We start from the raw sequence: 14617 nt of genomic DNA, 5'->3' as shown, positions 1-14617 counted from the left end.
CACCACCGCTGCTCTGTCTGGGGAGCTCGGGAGTGATGGTATGGAGCAGCCAGTTGTTGATTTGCCCCTCCGTGGGTAGGGGGTTTGGTGGTCCCGGGGCCCAGATGGGGTTGGTATGGTGGACAGGCGGGTATGGGGCCTGTGGAGGTGCAGGGGCAGCGCTGTGCCGCACGGCACGGAGGTACTCACTCAGCCAGTAAACACGACACAGTTCTCGGTAAACAAACGGCTGGTTGGACGGGTCCCTCGGACGGTTACGGTGCGGATGTTCCCTGCAGTTAGCGGTGACGGTCTCTTCCCTGCACCTATATAAAGTCTTTTTGGTAGCGATGGGTTCCCACCGGTTACCCGCTCCCCGACCTGGACATGAGCCGGAGGAGCCCCTCTCTTGCCCGCAGGCGCTGGCCCTGGGAAACTGGTGCCTTGGCGGTGGCGGTGTCTCCCCTTAACGGTCGGACTGTAGCCTTCAATCGGGACTTGGTTGTTAGGAGACTGAGGTCCCCTTCACTGACGGATTTGGCAAATTATGGCGACTCCTAGCCTTGCCGGGATCCGAAAGGCCCCTGCCCTGGTGCTGACTGTTCTTCGTATACCGCTCCGGTACCGCCGGGTCACCACCCGTCCGCGTTCCTTCCAGCAATCTCCAAACAGTCCCCCTGCAGACTATCACCGCCGTCTGCTGACCTTGCTGTCTCAGTCCGGGGCACACACCCGGACCAACTTCAGGCTTTCTTAACTGTGCCTTTTCTGTCACCACTCTTACTGTCCTCCTTTACCACTTCCTTCTACTTCACTCCCTAAAACTGATCTCGCTTCCTCTCACTTTCACTTCCCTCACTTGACTGCCTGGTTTTCCCGCCTCCAGGGCTGTGAACTCCTCGGTGGGCGGAGCCTACCGCCTGGCCCACCCCCTGGTGTGGACATCAGCCCCTGGAGGAAGGCAACAAGGATTTTAGGTTAGCCTTGGTGTACCTGCCGGGAATGTGGGGTGCATGTGATGTTGTGTCCTGTGACCCCTGGCTTGCCCAGGGCGTCACATAACGAAGAGAGCCCCCGCCGGCTAGTAACGGGGGAGTCCCCGCCGGCTAGTAACGGGAGAGTCACCGCCGGCTAGTACGGGGAGGTGACTTCCGGTTGTTACGAGAGAGTCACCGGCTCTGGCTAGTACTGGAGACAGTCCTCTCCGGCTAGTACAGGAGAGTCCCCGCAGGCTGGAACAGGAGAGTGAACACTAGCTAGTAACGGGAGAGTCCCCGCCAGCTTGTAACTGAGAGTGACCGCCAGCTTGTAACTGAGAGTCCCCAACGTCTAGTACTGGAGAGTGACTGCCAGCTAGTAACGGGAGAGTCCCCGCCAGCTAGTACTGGAGACTGACCGCCGGCTAATAACAAGAGAGTCCCCGCTGGCTGGTACTGGAGAGTGACCGCCGGTTGATAGGAAGAGTGGCCAGCTAGTACCAGAGAGTGAAATCCGCCGGCTGGCATGGGAGAGTGACTGCCGCTGGCTGGTACGTGTGCAGATGGCGCGGACTCCAGCACGTTCTCCTACAGTGCAGTCCTGCAGTGCTCTCCTTGTCACCGGCTCAGTGAGTCCTCCAGCTCCTACACAGATTGGTTTATTGTACCCTACTGGCATCTAGAGCAGTGATGTTTGGGCCTGTCGCTGGGCAACATGCACCTTCAACTCCCTCCAAAGGTTTTCTATGGGGTTGAGACCTGGAGACTGACCACTCCAGGACCATCATATTCTTCTGATGAAGCCACTCCTTTGTTGCCCTGGCGGTGTGCTTGGGATCATTATCATGCTGAAACACTCAGCCACTTTTTGTCTTTAATGCCCATGCTAATGGAAGGAGGTTTATATTCAAAATCTCATGATACATGGTCCCATTCATTCTTTCATGTACACGGATCAGTTGTCCTGGTCCCTTTGCAGAGAAACAGCCCCAAAGCATGATGTTGCCACCCCTGTGCTTCACTGTAGGTATGGTGTTCTTTGGATACAACTCAGCATTCTGTCTCCTCCAAACACGACGAGTTGTGTTTCTACCAAACAGTTCAACTTTGGTTTCATCAGACCGTATGACATTCTCCAAATACTCTTCTGTATAATCCAAATGCTCTCTAGCAAACTTCAGATGGGCCCGGACATGTACTGGCTTAAGCAGGAGAATACGTTTGGCACTGCAGGATCTGAGTCCCTGGCGGCGTAGTGTGTTACTGATGGTAGACTTTGTTACGGTGGTCCCAGCTCTATACAGGTCATTCATTAGGTCCCCCCATGTGGTTCTGGGAATTTTGCTCACTGTTCTTGTGATCACTTTGACCCCACAGGGTGAAATCTTGTGTGGAGCCCCAGAGTGAAGGAGCTTATCACTGGTCTTGAATGTCTTCCATTTTCTTATTATTGTTCCCACAGTTGATTTCATCACACCAAGCTACTTGCCTATTGCAAATTCTTCCCAGCCTGGTGCAGGGCTACAATTTTGTTTCTGGTGTCCTTCGTTCTTTTGTCTTCACCATAGTAGAGTTTGGACTGTAACTGTTTGAGGTTGTGGACAGGTGTCTTTTATACTGATAACAAGTGCCATTACTACAGGTAATGAGTGGAGAACAGAGGAGCCTCTTAAAGAAGTTACAGGTGTGTGAGAGCCAGAAATATTGCATGTTTTTAGGTGACTAAATATTTATTTTCCACCATAATTTTCAAAAAAAATCTCGCCAAATCAGACAAGGTGATTTTCTGGATTTTTCTCATTTTGTCTCTCATAGTTGTGGTCTACCTATGATGTCAATTAGAGGCCTCTCTCATCTTTTTAAGTGAGAGAACTTGAAGTGTGGGGGATATTATAGAGAGGGCCAGTGTGAGGAGGATATTATGGAGATGGGCAGTGTGGGGAGGATATTATGGAGAGAAGCAGTATGGGGCCATATTATGGAGAGGATATTATGGAGCGGGGCAGTGTAGGGAGGATATTATGGGGAGGAAAAGTATGGGGGGGGGATAATATGGAAAGAGCAGTATGGGGAGGATTGGAGGGTCAGTGTGGGGAAAATATCATGGAGAGGAGCATTATAAGGGGATATTATGGAGAGGGTCAGTGTAGGGGGATATTATGGAGAGGGCATGTTGGGGAGGATATTATAACTCCCACACACACAGCTCCCCTCTATAATCCCCCTCCACACAGCTCCTCTTCATAATATTCCCACACACAGCTCTTCTCAATAATATTACCTCCCCCCCACACACACACCCTGCCTCTCTGCATACTATGCCCCTTCACAATCCTCTCCCCCATTGCCCCATAATGTGGTCTCATAGTAACAGCAAGGCCTATCCTCCTACAATTGGATTGATCCTCAGCTCCTGTTGGAGTGCTTACTTTCTCTGGTGCCACTGAAAATAAAGATAGCGCATATGAGAAGCACCCGTGGGACAAAGTTTGTTACAGCGTATTGAAAACTGCTCACCTGATTATGTTGTGCGCCCTCGCACAACCTCGGTGATATTCATATAGTTCCTCTGGAGAATGGTGGGTTGTCTTGGCTGGCGTTATCCGATGTTAGGCTGGGTGAACCTGGGGAGATGACCGCTCCTGGTTCTTGGTTCCCCGACTCATAAGATCCTGGAACTAATTGCGGCCGTTTGTCTTCCCTCAAGGGTTATTTGGGAGGATTAAGATCTATTGCTTTCAGCAGCTCTATGCCGGAATCCCTTAAGGGAGTGAAGGTATATGGAAAATAGATAAAGCCGGTCCTTTGAGCGCTAATAGATCTATTATCTCAGGTTTTCTTTGTGAATAATTATGCTTTATTTGTAACAATTAGATTAAAATAAAGCTCTTGTTATCACAACGCGTTTCAGAAAGATAAACTTGCCATCATCAGGTGATCACACCTGATGATGGCAAGTTTATCTTGCTGAAACGCGTTGTGATAACAAGAGCTTTATTTTAATTGTTTAATTGTTACAAATAAAGCATAATTATTCACAAAGAAAACCTGAGATAATAGATCTATTAGCGCTCAAAGGACCGGCTTTATCTATTTTCCATATACTTTCTCTGGTGCGTCCTTGCCTCCTCTACGCTGTGGCGCCAGCCAAATGTGATGAGGTCACATTCTGGTGTAATGACCTCATCACGCTGCTAAACGTTTGGGCATAGGATGACGAGCACTGCTCTGCTCTCCCTTAGTAACAGTTTTGAAGTACGGTATTTGCGTCTGAAAGACACAAATACAGTTGCATCTGAAAGACGCAAATACAGTTGAATATAGGGTGGTGGGAGCCGGGGTTGCACAACATTTTTCAGTGTGCTGCAATGCAACACATGGGCTGTATGTTGTACAGGTCTGCCATAAGGCCTCTTTGACATGTCTGTGTATCTAGTACGTATGGCATTCGTTTTCCTTCACGGATACCACACATCCCCTTAATAATTTATAGTGCTCTTCACACATCTGTATTTTTACGCCGCATGGATGACAAGGGCCAGTACCAGTCTATGAGTCCATGAAAAACACGTACAGCACATGGATAGCATTAGTGTACAATTCATGTGCTGAACATGTTTAATATTGCAAAGTATAGGAGAAGCTTTGTGATTTAATTCTTTTATTGCTACCGGAAAAACACGTATAACACTGATGGAAAACACTGATAATACCTGTTTTGTTTTTTCATGCACATGTGTTATAAGCACGTATAAAGGGAGCCTAACCCATCAAATGTGGACTACTGCTGACGTATACCTCCAACCTTATCACAGATTTAAGCAGAGCCTTAAATGGGTACTCTCATATCATGAAATTGCTTTGGTTCCTTAAACAACTTGAAAATAAGCAAGATTTCAATTGACTTGCTTTTTCTATCTGCTATTCTTTTGCAATGAGAGCTAGGACCACAGTCTCAAAGATTACGCAAGCACATGTCCAGGCCCATTTGATATTTGCCAATGACCATCTGGATGATCCAGAGGAAGCATGAGAGAAGTTCATGTGGTCAGATGAGACCAAAATAGAACGTTTTGGTATCAACATCACTCACTGTTTGGAGGAAGAAACAAGGATGTGTACAACGTCAAGAACACCGTCTCAGCCATGAAGCATGGGGTTGGTAATGTCATACTTTGGGGGTGCATTTCTACAAAGGGGGCAGAAAAATTGCACTATGTTGAAGGGAGATTGGAAGTGGTCATGTAGTGCAAAAGTTTGGCCAACAACCTCCTTCCCTCAGAGCATTGAAGATGGGTCGTTGCTGGGTCTTCCAGCATTACAACAATCCAAAACACACAGCCAGAGTATCCAAGGAATTGCTCCGTAAGAAGCATTTCAAGGTCCTGCAGTCGCCTAGCCAGTCTTCAGACCTGTAAGTATAAAAAATCCGGCACACTAATAAAGATGATTACAAAGAATTATTTACTGAGAATTTTTTTATTGTGTTATTCTTGTGAGGATGTCAAAAAAGGATCAACAAATTTCCAAGTCCAACGTTTCGACCACAATCCTTGGTCTTTTTCAAGGACTATAAGATGTAAAACAACATAAAAAACAAAATTTACAGAAAATAAATACAATATACATTGTTTAGTCACAATGGGAATTGTTATAATAGAAATATATACATATATATTGTACGAGACACCACTATTGGTGGAGAGAAAACAGGGATTGCAATAAGTTTACACAAGAAAACACAACATGGGCAAAAGGTGATACATTAGGAAAATGAAGCATTCATATATCATGTTCAAGTGGGAGAGACAATGATATATTTGACTATTTAGGGAGGAGACATTAAAGTATTAGAACAAACCTCAATGGGTTGTAGGATAACGTGTCACATGGAATGATCTGTTGCGTGTATCTAATGTTCACCACTCATAAAGAGCCTGGGATCAAAGGACGATGGAAGACAGTAAGTAACATACATGACGTAAAACATTATTGTTGGGGATACAATGGAATGATTTGTGGAAGGAGGGGACAGTATAACAGTAAAAGACAGGTGTAAATACCTTGGCACCCTCATAACAGTATGTAGAATGTAAGTGGTCCTCTTATCCACTCGGTTTAAGAGCTGTATGACAAACAACATATATTTCAGTGCTGGGAGCATGTACAGGTACTGTTATGTTATATAAAGGTACATACATGAATTGTAACAATTACCTAACAGTCCAGAACAATGGAGAACGGAAAGCCACCTGGGCCTTTCTTATGTGAAAATTGGACTGAAGGCAAGATAAGCCCCAGGCACTGGGAAGTCCGTTAGTTCCAATTTGTACAGCTTACAATCTATAACATACAATGTATAAGTGAATGTCACTGAGACACTGAAACGACTGAGTGCCATATTACCAACTGACATATAAATGTAAAAATCATCACCTGTTAATGGATAGCGGTATACCTATCTGGTTGTGGGCAAAAAGCCAAAGTCAGATTTAGGGTAAGTTCACACAGTGCGTTTTTCGCGGCGTTTTTGCGCGTTTTTCGGGTGCGTTTTTGCCCAGAAAACTGCATGACTTTGCTTCCCCAGCAAAGTCTGAGTTTTCATTTTTGCTGTCTGCACACAGCGTTTTTTTTCAGCTGCGTTTTTGTGGTGACCACAAAAACGCAGCATGTCAATTATTCCCGCGTTTTTCACCGCGTTTTTCATCCATTGAGTGCAATGGGATGTTGAAAGACGCAATGAGAAACGCAAATTGTTATAGCTGCGTTTTGGTGCGTTTTGTTGCGTTTCTAAGACCAAAAACGCAGCTATAAACGCAGGAGGTGGGTAGTAAAGTGACATGTACAGGAAGAGGATTCCTTCTGTCAGTAAATACAGAAGCGTGAGTCCTCCCGGTACCGTCACCGCTGCCTGCACCTCCAGTCCTGTGCATGTCAGCTCCCGTGCGGCGCCATGGCTGGGCGGGAGGTGGAGGCAGCTGCGAAAACAAAAGTGAACAGTAGAAAAAAAAAATGTCATACTCACCTGTCTGCAGACTCCCGGTGCCATGCCCGCTCCCAGCTCCTCCCGGCTGTGTGCAGTTTCCCCGGGTACGTATGCCTGCAGGACCTGGCGATGGATCACCTGATGCAGTCACCTGATGCGTCAGCTGATCGTAATTCTCGCGGTATCGCCGGCTTTTTAGCGCCCGGCCGGCTTAACCTATCAGCGGATGCCGTCAGGAGACTTCATCCCTGATTACCGGCAGCTCCTTTAGCGATCGGACGGGATCAGACTCCGCTCCAGGAGCTGCCGGTAATCAGCACATAAGTGAGTATTTTTTTTTTTTTTTTTTTTCCCACTGATGCATCAGCTGATTGTATAAACGGCTTTTATACAATCAGCTGCTGTGTGATGTGATTCACTTCCTTGATCCTGACATCATCTGATCGCTTTGCCTTCCAGCGAACAGATCAGATGATATTGGATCCGGATTGGACGGCGCGGGACCCTTGACACAGGATTACTTCGGAGGGGGGTTCTTTATTTCAAAAAAGATGTAGTCACTAATTGTGTTGTGTTTTATTTCTAATAAAAATATTTTTCTGTGTGTTGTGTTTTTTTTTATCTTTACTAGAAATTCATGGTGGCCATGTCTAATATTGGCGTGACACCATGAATTTCGGGCTTAGGGCCAGCTGATAATATACAGCTAGCCCTAACCCCATTATTACCCAGCGAGCCACCGTCACCAGGGCAGCTGAAGAGTTGGATACAGCGCCAGAAGATGGCGCTTCTATGAAAGCGCCATTTTCTGGGGTGGCTGTGGACTGCAATGCGCACAGCTGCCAAGTTGTACCCGGCTGGACACAAAAATTAGGCAAAGCTCACGTCATTTTTTTTTTAATTATTTCATGAAATTCATGAAATAATTAAAAAAAAAAAAAGGGCTTCCCTATATTTTTGGTTCCCAGCCGGGTACAAATAGGCAGCTGGGGGCAGCCCGTACCTGCCTGCTGTACCCGGCTAGCATACAAAAATATGGCGAAGCCCACGTCATTTTTTTTGTTTGAGGGGGGCAAAGAAATCCTGCATACAGTCCTGGAAGGAGGATGCTGAGCCTTGTAGTTCGGCAGCTGCTGTCTGCTCTCCTGCATACACTATTGGATGGATGATGCTGAGCCTTGTAGTTCTGCAGCTGCTGTCTGCTCTCCTGCATACACTATTGGATGCAGCTTGCTGAGCCTTGTAGTTCTGCAGCTGTCTGCTCTCCTGCATACACTAGTGGAGAATGAAGAACATATGGAAGAAGGAAATGACATAAATTGCAGTGGAGATACCAATAGGAAATATAAGGTGTTGCTTACCCAGTGGGTGAAACTAGCAAGGTATATCCCCCAATGTAGTCTGTGACACCTGGGTGTGAGGATAAGTCAGGAGTCAGGAATTGGGTATTTATCTGTATTGCTATAATCTTGCTACATTCATACCTGTATTGGTGGTCCTCGTGGTGGGGGTGTCTAGGAGTAGTAGGTAATCTGCCATGTGCAGCTTTTAAATGGTGTCCGGGGAATGTGTCCACCTTCCCATTTCCTGGATGTGAACCACAGTGTTAGCGAGGCGTGGAACGCATCGCGCGCACGCGTCACCGGTGACCCGGATGGCACATGTGCGGAAGGCCAGAACCACGCACCGCTATGACGGAGTGGTGACGCCGTGAGGGATGCATCTCGTGCATGCGCCGCCCGGCCCCCAGGCAGCGCATGTGCAGCAGGCAACCCACACACAGCGTAATGGGGAAAAGGTGACATATCGCAGTGCCGGGTGGAATGTATCCCGTGCATGCGCCACCAGATATCCGGGCAGCGCATGCGCAGAAGGAATCCACCATATGTGGGCATACTAACGTTAATAGAGGTGACCTGGTACATAGGAGGACGTATATAGTGCGCCAGGCAGATCCTGTGATAACAGTGCCAGTTTGTCATCCAAGGCAGGTGTGCAACTAGAGGCTTGTGACTCTCTTAGGTGCTTAGAAGTGAATTTCAGAATCAGGTAGGGAGAGAGGCCTAAGAAAAGAGAAAAGCAATATTAGAATAAGATAGTTGATTTATAATACTAGACTCAAAGATATTCATTTGGTAATATAGCAACTTTACATTACATTTGATAGTCTGGATATTTAACATTATCGATCAGAAATAGCATCTGTTAATGGTGATGCCATATATCTGTGGAAAAAACAACAGAAGATGAGGACAACCTGGTGATATTTTATAAACAATGTGTAGGGATCCTAATGAAAGACTTTGTACTCCCTGTTTAGGCCTCTTGGTTCAAGGGTCTTAAGGGTATGGATCCAGTATGCTTCCCTTTGTTTGAGCATCTGGATCCTATTGCCACCCTGTCTCATGGGAGGCACATGTTCTATAATCTGATACCTCAATTGTGCTATGGAGTGATTTTGAGAAATGAAATGGTGAGGGATGGGAAGTAATGTCTGTTTGCAACGGATGGTGGACTTATGTTTACTGATACGGTCTTGGATATGTTGGGTTGTTTCCCCAACATATCCGAGACCGCAGGGGCATTTGATCAGATATACAACAAAAGTGGAATCACATGTAAAAAATTCATGAATGGGAAAGACTTTCCCAGAGAGGAGGTGGGTGAAGGAATCCCCACGAGTGAGGTTATTACATTGTAAGCACCGAAGACAGGGAAAGTTGCCTTTCCTAGGGGTGCCAAGAAATGTCTGGCGTGGAAGAATTTTCCCTGAGCCTATATCTGCCCGTACGAGATTGTCTCTCAAATTCTTGGGTCTTTTATTAAAGAATAAGGCGGGTCCAGAGAATTCTTGTATAGTAGGATAAGCCGTTTTCAATAGGGACCAGTGTTTGAGGATAATGTTTCTAACAAGGGGCTAAAAGGGATGATAAGTATTGACACAAGTGACCCTGGGGGCCTCCCTTTGTCTCATCCCTGAGTTGCGAGATCTGCTATTGTTAGCTATATCCATGGGGTATCCTCTGGAGATAAATTTCTGGCTCATCTCCTGTGTTCTTATTTCACGCTGTTTTGGGTCTGAAACAATCCTATATACCCTCATAGGTTGGGAAATCGGTAGTGACCTCTTGGTGTGTGGTGGATGACAACTCGAGTAGTGCAAAAGATTGTTTTTGTCCGTGGGTTTAACGTAAAGATCAGTGCTGATAAGGCCCTCTGGAGATATTATTACCAATGTATCTAGAAAGTTAATATTCTGTGTATCTGAGTGCATTGTAAATGTTAGCCCTGGTCTGATGGTGTTCAAGTCATGAAAGAACTGGTTTAGAGATTCGAGATCTCGCCAAAATATGAAAACATCGTCTATGTATCTCTTCCATGTGATGGCATTTTGGATCTATAGTGGGTGACAAAATACATGGGTCTCTTCAAAGTGTGCCATATATGCATTAGCATAAGGTGGTGCTAAGTTAGACCCATTGTGGTGCCCCTCCTTTGAAGGAAGAACTGATCCTGAAATAGAAAGAAGTTGTTCTCAAGTACTAACTGGAGTAGATCGATACATTAAGAATTGTGTGACGGAGAGTAAGGACTATATTTGTTAAGGAACCAATCTACTGCCAGTAATCCATCATAGTGTTCTATACTGGTGTATAGGCTATTGTGTTATGATCCGGAACCATGGAAGACCACCTCAAATCATTGGCAAAAGGTGACAAGAGCATTGGCAACTAATCTGGCCGCCATCCCCTTACTAACCATCACAACTAGAAGTAGCCGGGGGGGTGAACTAACATCCTGTGCACCGCGAACCCAGCCGGAGTACTAACTATCCTAAAGGTAGGAAAGATGAATAACTCTCTGCCTCAGAAAATAGACAAGAATAGCAAGACCCCACATTAAAAAACTGCGGTGATATAGGAAAAACACAATACACAGATAGATGACAGGATTAGCAAAAGGTGAGGCCCCCGCTGACTAAAATAGGAAAGGACAGGAAAGGGATTGATGGTGGCCAGAGAAAAACCCTGCAAAATACCAACTTCCTGATAGTACAAAAAGGCCCTCAGATCACTAGATCTGAATTCCGTCCTATACCAGGCGCTCTTGTCATACCAATGAACAGAAAGCAGGAACCATTACAAATTCAAGAAGCAACAAACACATAGACTTATAGGAGCAATACTCCAAACATAGCTGCAGGGACATTCCCAGCTAAGCAACTGAGAGGGAAGATCCCTGCATACAAATAAACTGACAAACTCAGAAAGAGCAAAAAGAACCAAACAACAATAAAGAGCAAAGCACTTATCTGAGGTAGATGTGGTCTGGAGCAGGATGACGCAGGCTGGTGAACAAGGAACTCCGTCCTATACCAGGTGCCCTTGTCATACCAATGAACAGAAAACAAGAATCATAACAAATTCAAAAAGCCACAAACACATGGACTCAAAGGAGCTATACTCCACACAGAACTGCAGGGAGTTCCCCAACAAACCACTGAGGGGGAAAATCCGTGCGTGCAAATAAACTGAAAACAACCACAGCAAATGACAAACCCAGATAAGCAAAAGAACCAGACAATAAATAAAGAGCAAGCACTTATCTGGGATAGATGGGGTGTACAGCAAGATGAAGCAGGCTGGAGATACAAAGAACAACTGACATCCGGCAACAGCCTGCAATCAGACCAGGATTTAAATAAGCAGAGAGTTAGCAAAGGAAACACCCACTGCACAACACACCTGGTCCAAGTCCAAACCATTCCTGGCCACCAGAGGGAGCCTCCCAGCAGCCAAAACATAACTAACATTCACAACACTATTGACATCGAACGTTGCTAATAAAGTACATGGTGGGACTGATCTCAATTCCCGTAAATGTGCCAAAAAATCAGATGTGTCTTTAACATAAGCCGGATTCTGTGGAATAAGGGGAGTCATAATTCTCTCTACAGTAATGGCTAAAGGTGATAGAATAGACTCCATCGATGCGACAATGGGACGGCCAGGGGGTGTTTGTAAATTTTTATGGATTATAGGCAAAACATAAAATACTGGAATGATGGGATGGGTTTTAATCAGGAACTCTGCTAGCTTGCTATCAATGGTTTGTCGTTTCAAGTGCAAGTCGACCCTTTCTCTGATTAATGTCTGGATTTGGGACGTAGGATCTCTAGGGATAGGTGTTATGATCTGGAACCATGGAATACCACCATAAATCATTGGTAAAAGGTGACAAGTGCATTGGCAACTAATCTGGCCGCCATCCCCTTACTAACCATTAACACTAGAAGTAGCCGAGGGGTGAACTAACATCCTGTGCACCGCGAACCCAGCCGGAGAAGCTAGCTATCCTAAAGGAAGGAAAGATGAATAACTCTCTGCCTCAGAAAATAGATAAAGAATAGCAAGCCCCCCACATTCAAAGACTGCGGTGATATAGGAAAACACAATACACAGATAGACTCTTCTCTACCACCCCCCCTATCGCTCCACACTTACTAGTAACTACCGCAACCTCTCCAATATAAAACCCATTCCCCTCTCACCCACTCCGCCGCCCACTCTCTCTGGAGCGCTCTGGAATGCCCGTTCGGTCTGTAACAAACTGCACATCATTCACAACCTCTTTACCTCTAGCAACCTATCCTTTCTGGGCATCACTGAAACATGTCTGACACCATCCAACACTGCCTCCCCTGCTGCACTATGCTACGGTGGCCTTCACTTCACCCACACTCCTCGCCCTGGCAATAGACAAGGTGGAGGAGTGGGCCTCCTTTCTAACAACTGTAGCTTTAATCCAATCCCACCTCTACCCTCCCTTGTCCTGCCTTCCTTTGAAGTGCACTCTGTCCGCATCTATTCTCCTTCCAACCTCCAAGTGGCCGTCATATACAGACCCCCAGGCCCTACCACTTCCTTTATCGACCAGTTCTCTGCCTGGCTTCTACACTTTATCTCTGCTGACATTCCCACTATCATCATGGGTGACTTCAACATCCCCACTGACACCCGCCAGTCAGCAGCCTCCAAACTACTCTCCCTTGCTTCATCTTTTCGTCTATCTCAGTGGTCCACCTCTGCCACCCATAAAGATGGACACACATTAGACCTTATCTTCACCCGTCTCTGCTCTCTATCTAACCTCACTACCTCCCCTCTCCCCTTATCTGACCACCATCTATTGACCTTCTCTGCTCTGTCCTCCTCACCTGCCCCTCCTGTCCAGCACATATCACACCCTCGCAGAAACCTCGCACACGTCAACATACACACCCTTTCTGACTCTATCCTACCACTGTCCTCCATATCTTCAGTCCACGACACAAACAGTGCCACCACTTTCTACAACGCCACTCTCACATCAGCTATTGATTCAGTTGCTCCTCTTGTGCATGGCAGAGTGAGACAAATCAATAGACAACCCTGGCACAACAGCCTCACTAAAAAACTACGGCAAGTGTGTAGGGCTGCAGAGCGGCACTGGAAGAAAACGCACTCCCAGGAAGACTTCACCACATTCAAAAATGCAATTCACACATTTCGCTTGGCCCTTACCTCGGCTAAACAGGAATACTTCAGAAACCTCATATCCTCTTTAACACACAACCCCAAACAGTTATTCAATGCTTTCAACTCCCTCCTTCACCCACCACTGCCCCCTCCAACCTCCCTCATTTCCGCAGAAGAATTTGCCACATATTTCAAAGAAAAGATCGACCAAACCAGACAAGTCTTTTCTGCTCAACCACCACAACCCCTTCATATAACAGACCACTGCTCCTCCCCCATAAACTTCCTCTCCACTATAGCCGAAGAAGAGCTTGCACATCTTCTCTCAAAAGCGCACCTCACCACCTGCGCACTTGATCCCATCCCAACCCACCTCCTCCCCAACCTCACCACTATCCTAATTCCAGCCTTAACCCATCTCTTCAACCTATCTTTAACAACTGGTACCTTCCCTTCTGCCTTTAAACATGCAACAGTCACACCCATCCTAAAGAAACCTTCCCTCGACCCAACCTCTGCTGCCAGCTATCGACCCATATCGCTACTCCCATTCGCCTCAAAACTCCTGGAACAGCACGTCCATGCTGAAATTTCCTCCCACCTCTCCTCTAACTCTCACTTTGACAACCTACAGTCCGGCTTCCGTCCACATCATTCCACTGAAACTGCCCTGACTAAAATCACAAATGACTTACTTACTGCCAAAGCTAACAACCACTTCTCTATACTCCGACTTCTAGACCTATCCTCAGCTTGTGACACTGTTGACCACTCCCTCCTACTACAGATCCTCTCTTCCCTTGGTGTCAGAGACCTCGCCCTCTCTTGGATCTCTTCATACCTCTCCAACCGCACTTTTAGTGTCTCCCACTCCCACACAACCTCTTCATCCCGTCCTCTCTCTGTTGGTGTCCCTCAAGGCTCTGTCCTGGGACCATTACTTTTTTCTATCTATACATTTGGCCTGGGACAACTCATAAAGTCCCATGGCTTCCAGTACCACCTATATGCCGATGACACTCAGATCTACCTCTCTGGCAAAGATGTCACATCTCTGCTGTCCAGAATCCCAGAGTGCCTATCTGCTATATCTTCCTTCTTCTCCTCTCGCTTCCTAAAGCTCAATGTGGCCAAAACTGAACTGATCATCTTTCCTC

This window comes from Anomaloglossus baeobatrachus, chromosome 10 (assembly GCF_048569485.1).
Source record: "Anomaloglossus baeobatrachus isolate aAnoBae1 chromosome 10, aAnoBae1.hap1, whole genome shotgun sequence".
NCBI classification, from domain to species: domain Eukaryota; kingdom Metazoa; phylum Chordata; class Amphibia; order Anura; family Aromobatidae; genus Anomaloglossus; species Anomaloglossus baeobatrachus.
This window is presented reverse-complemented; position numbering follows the sequence as displayed.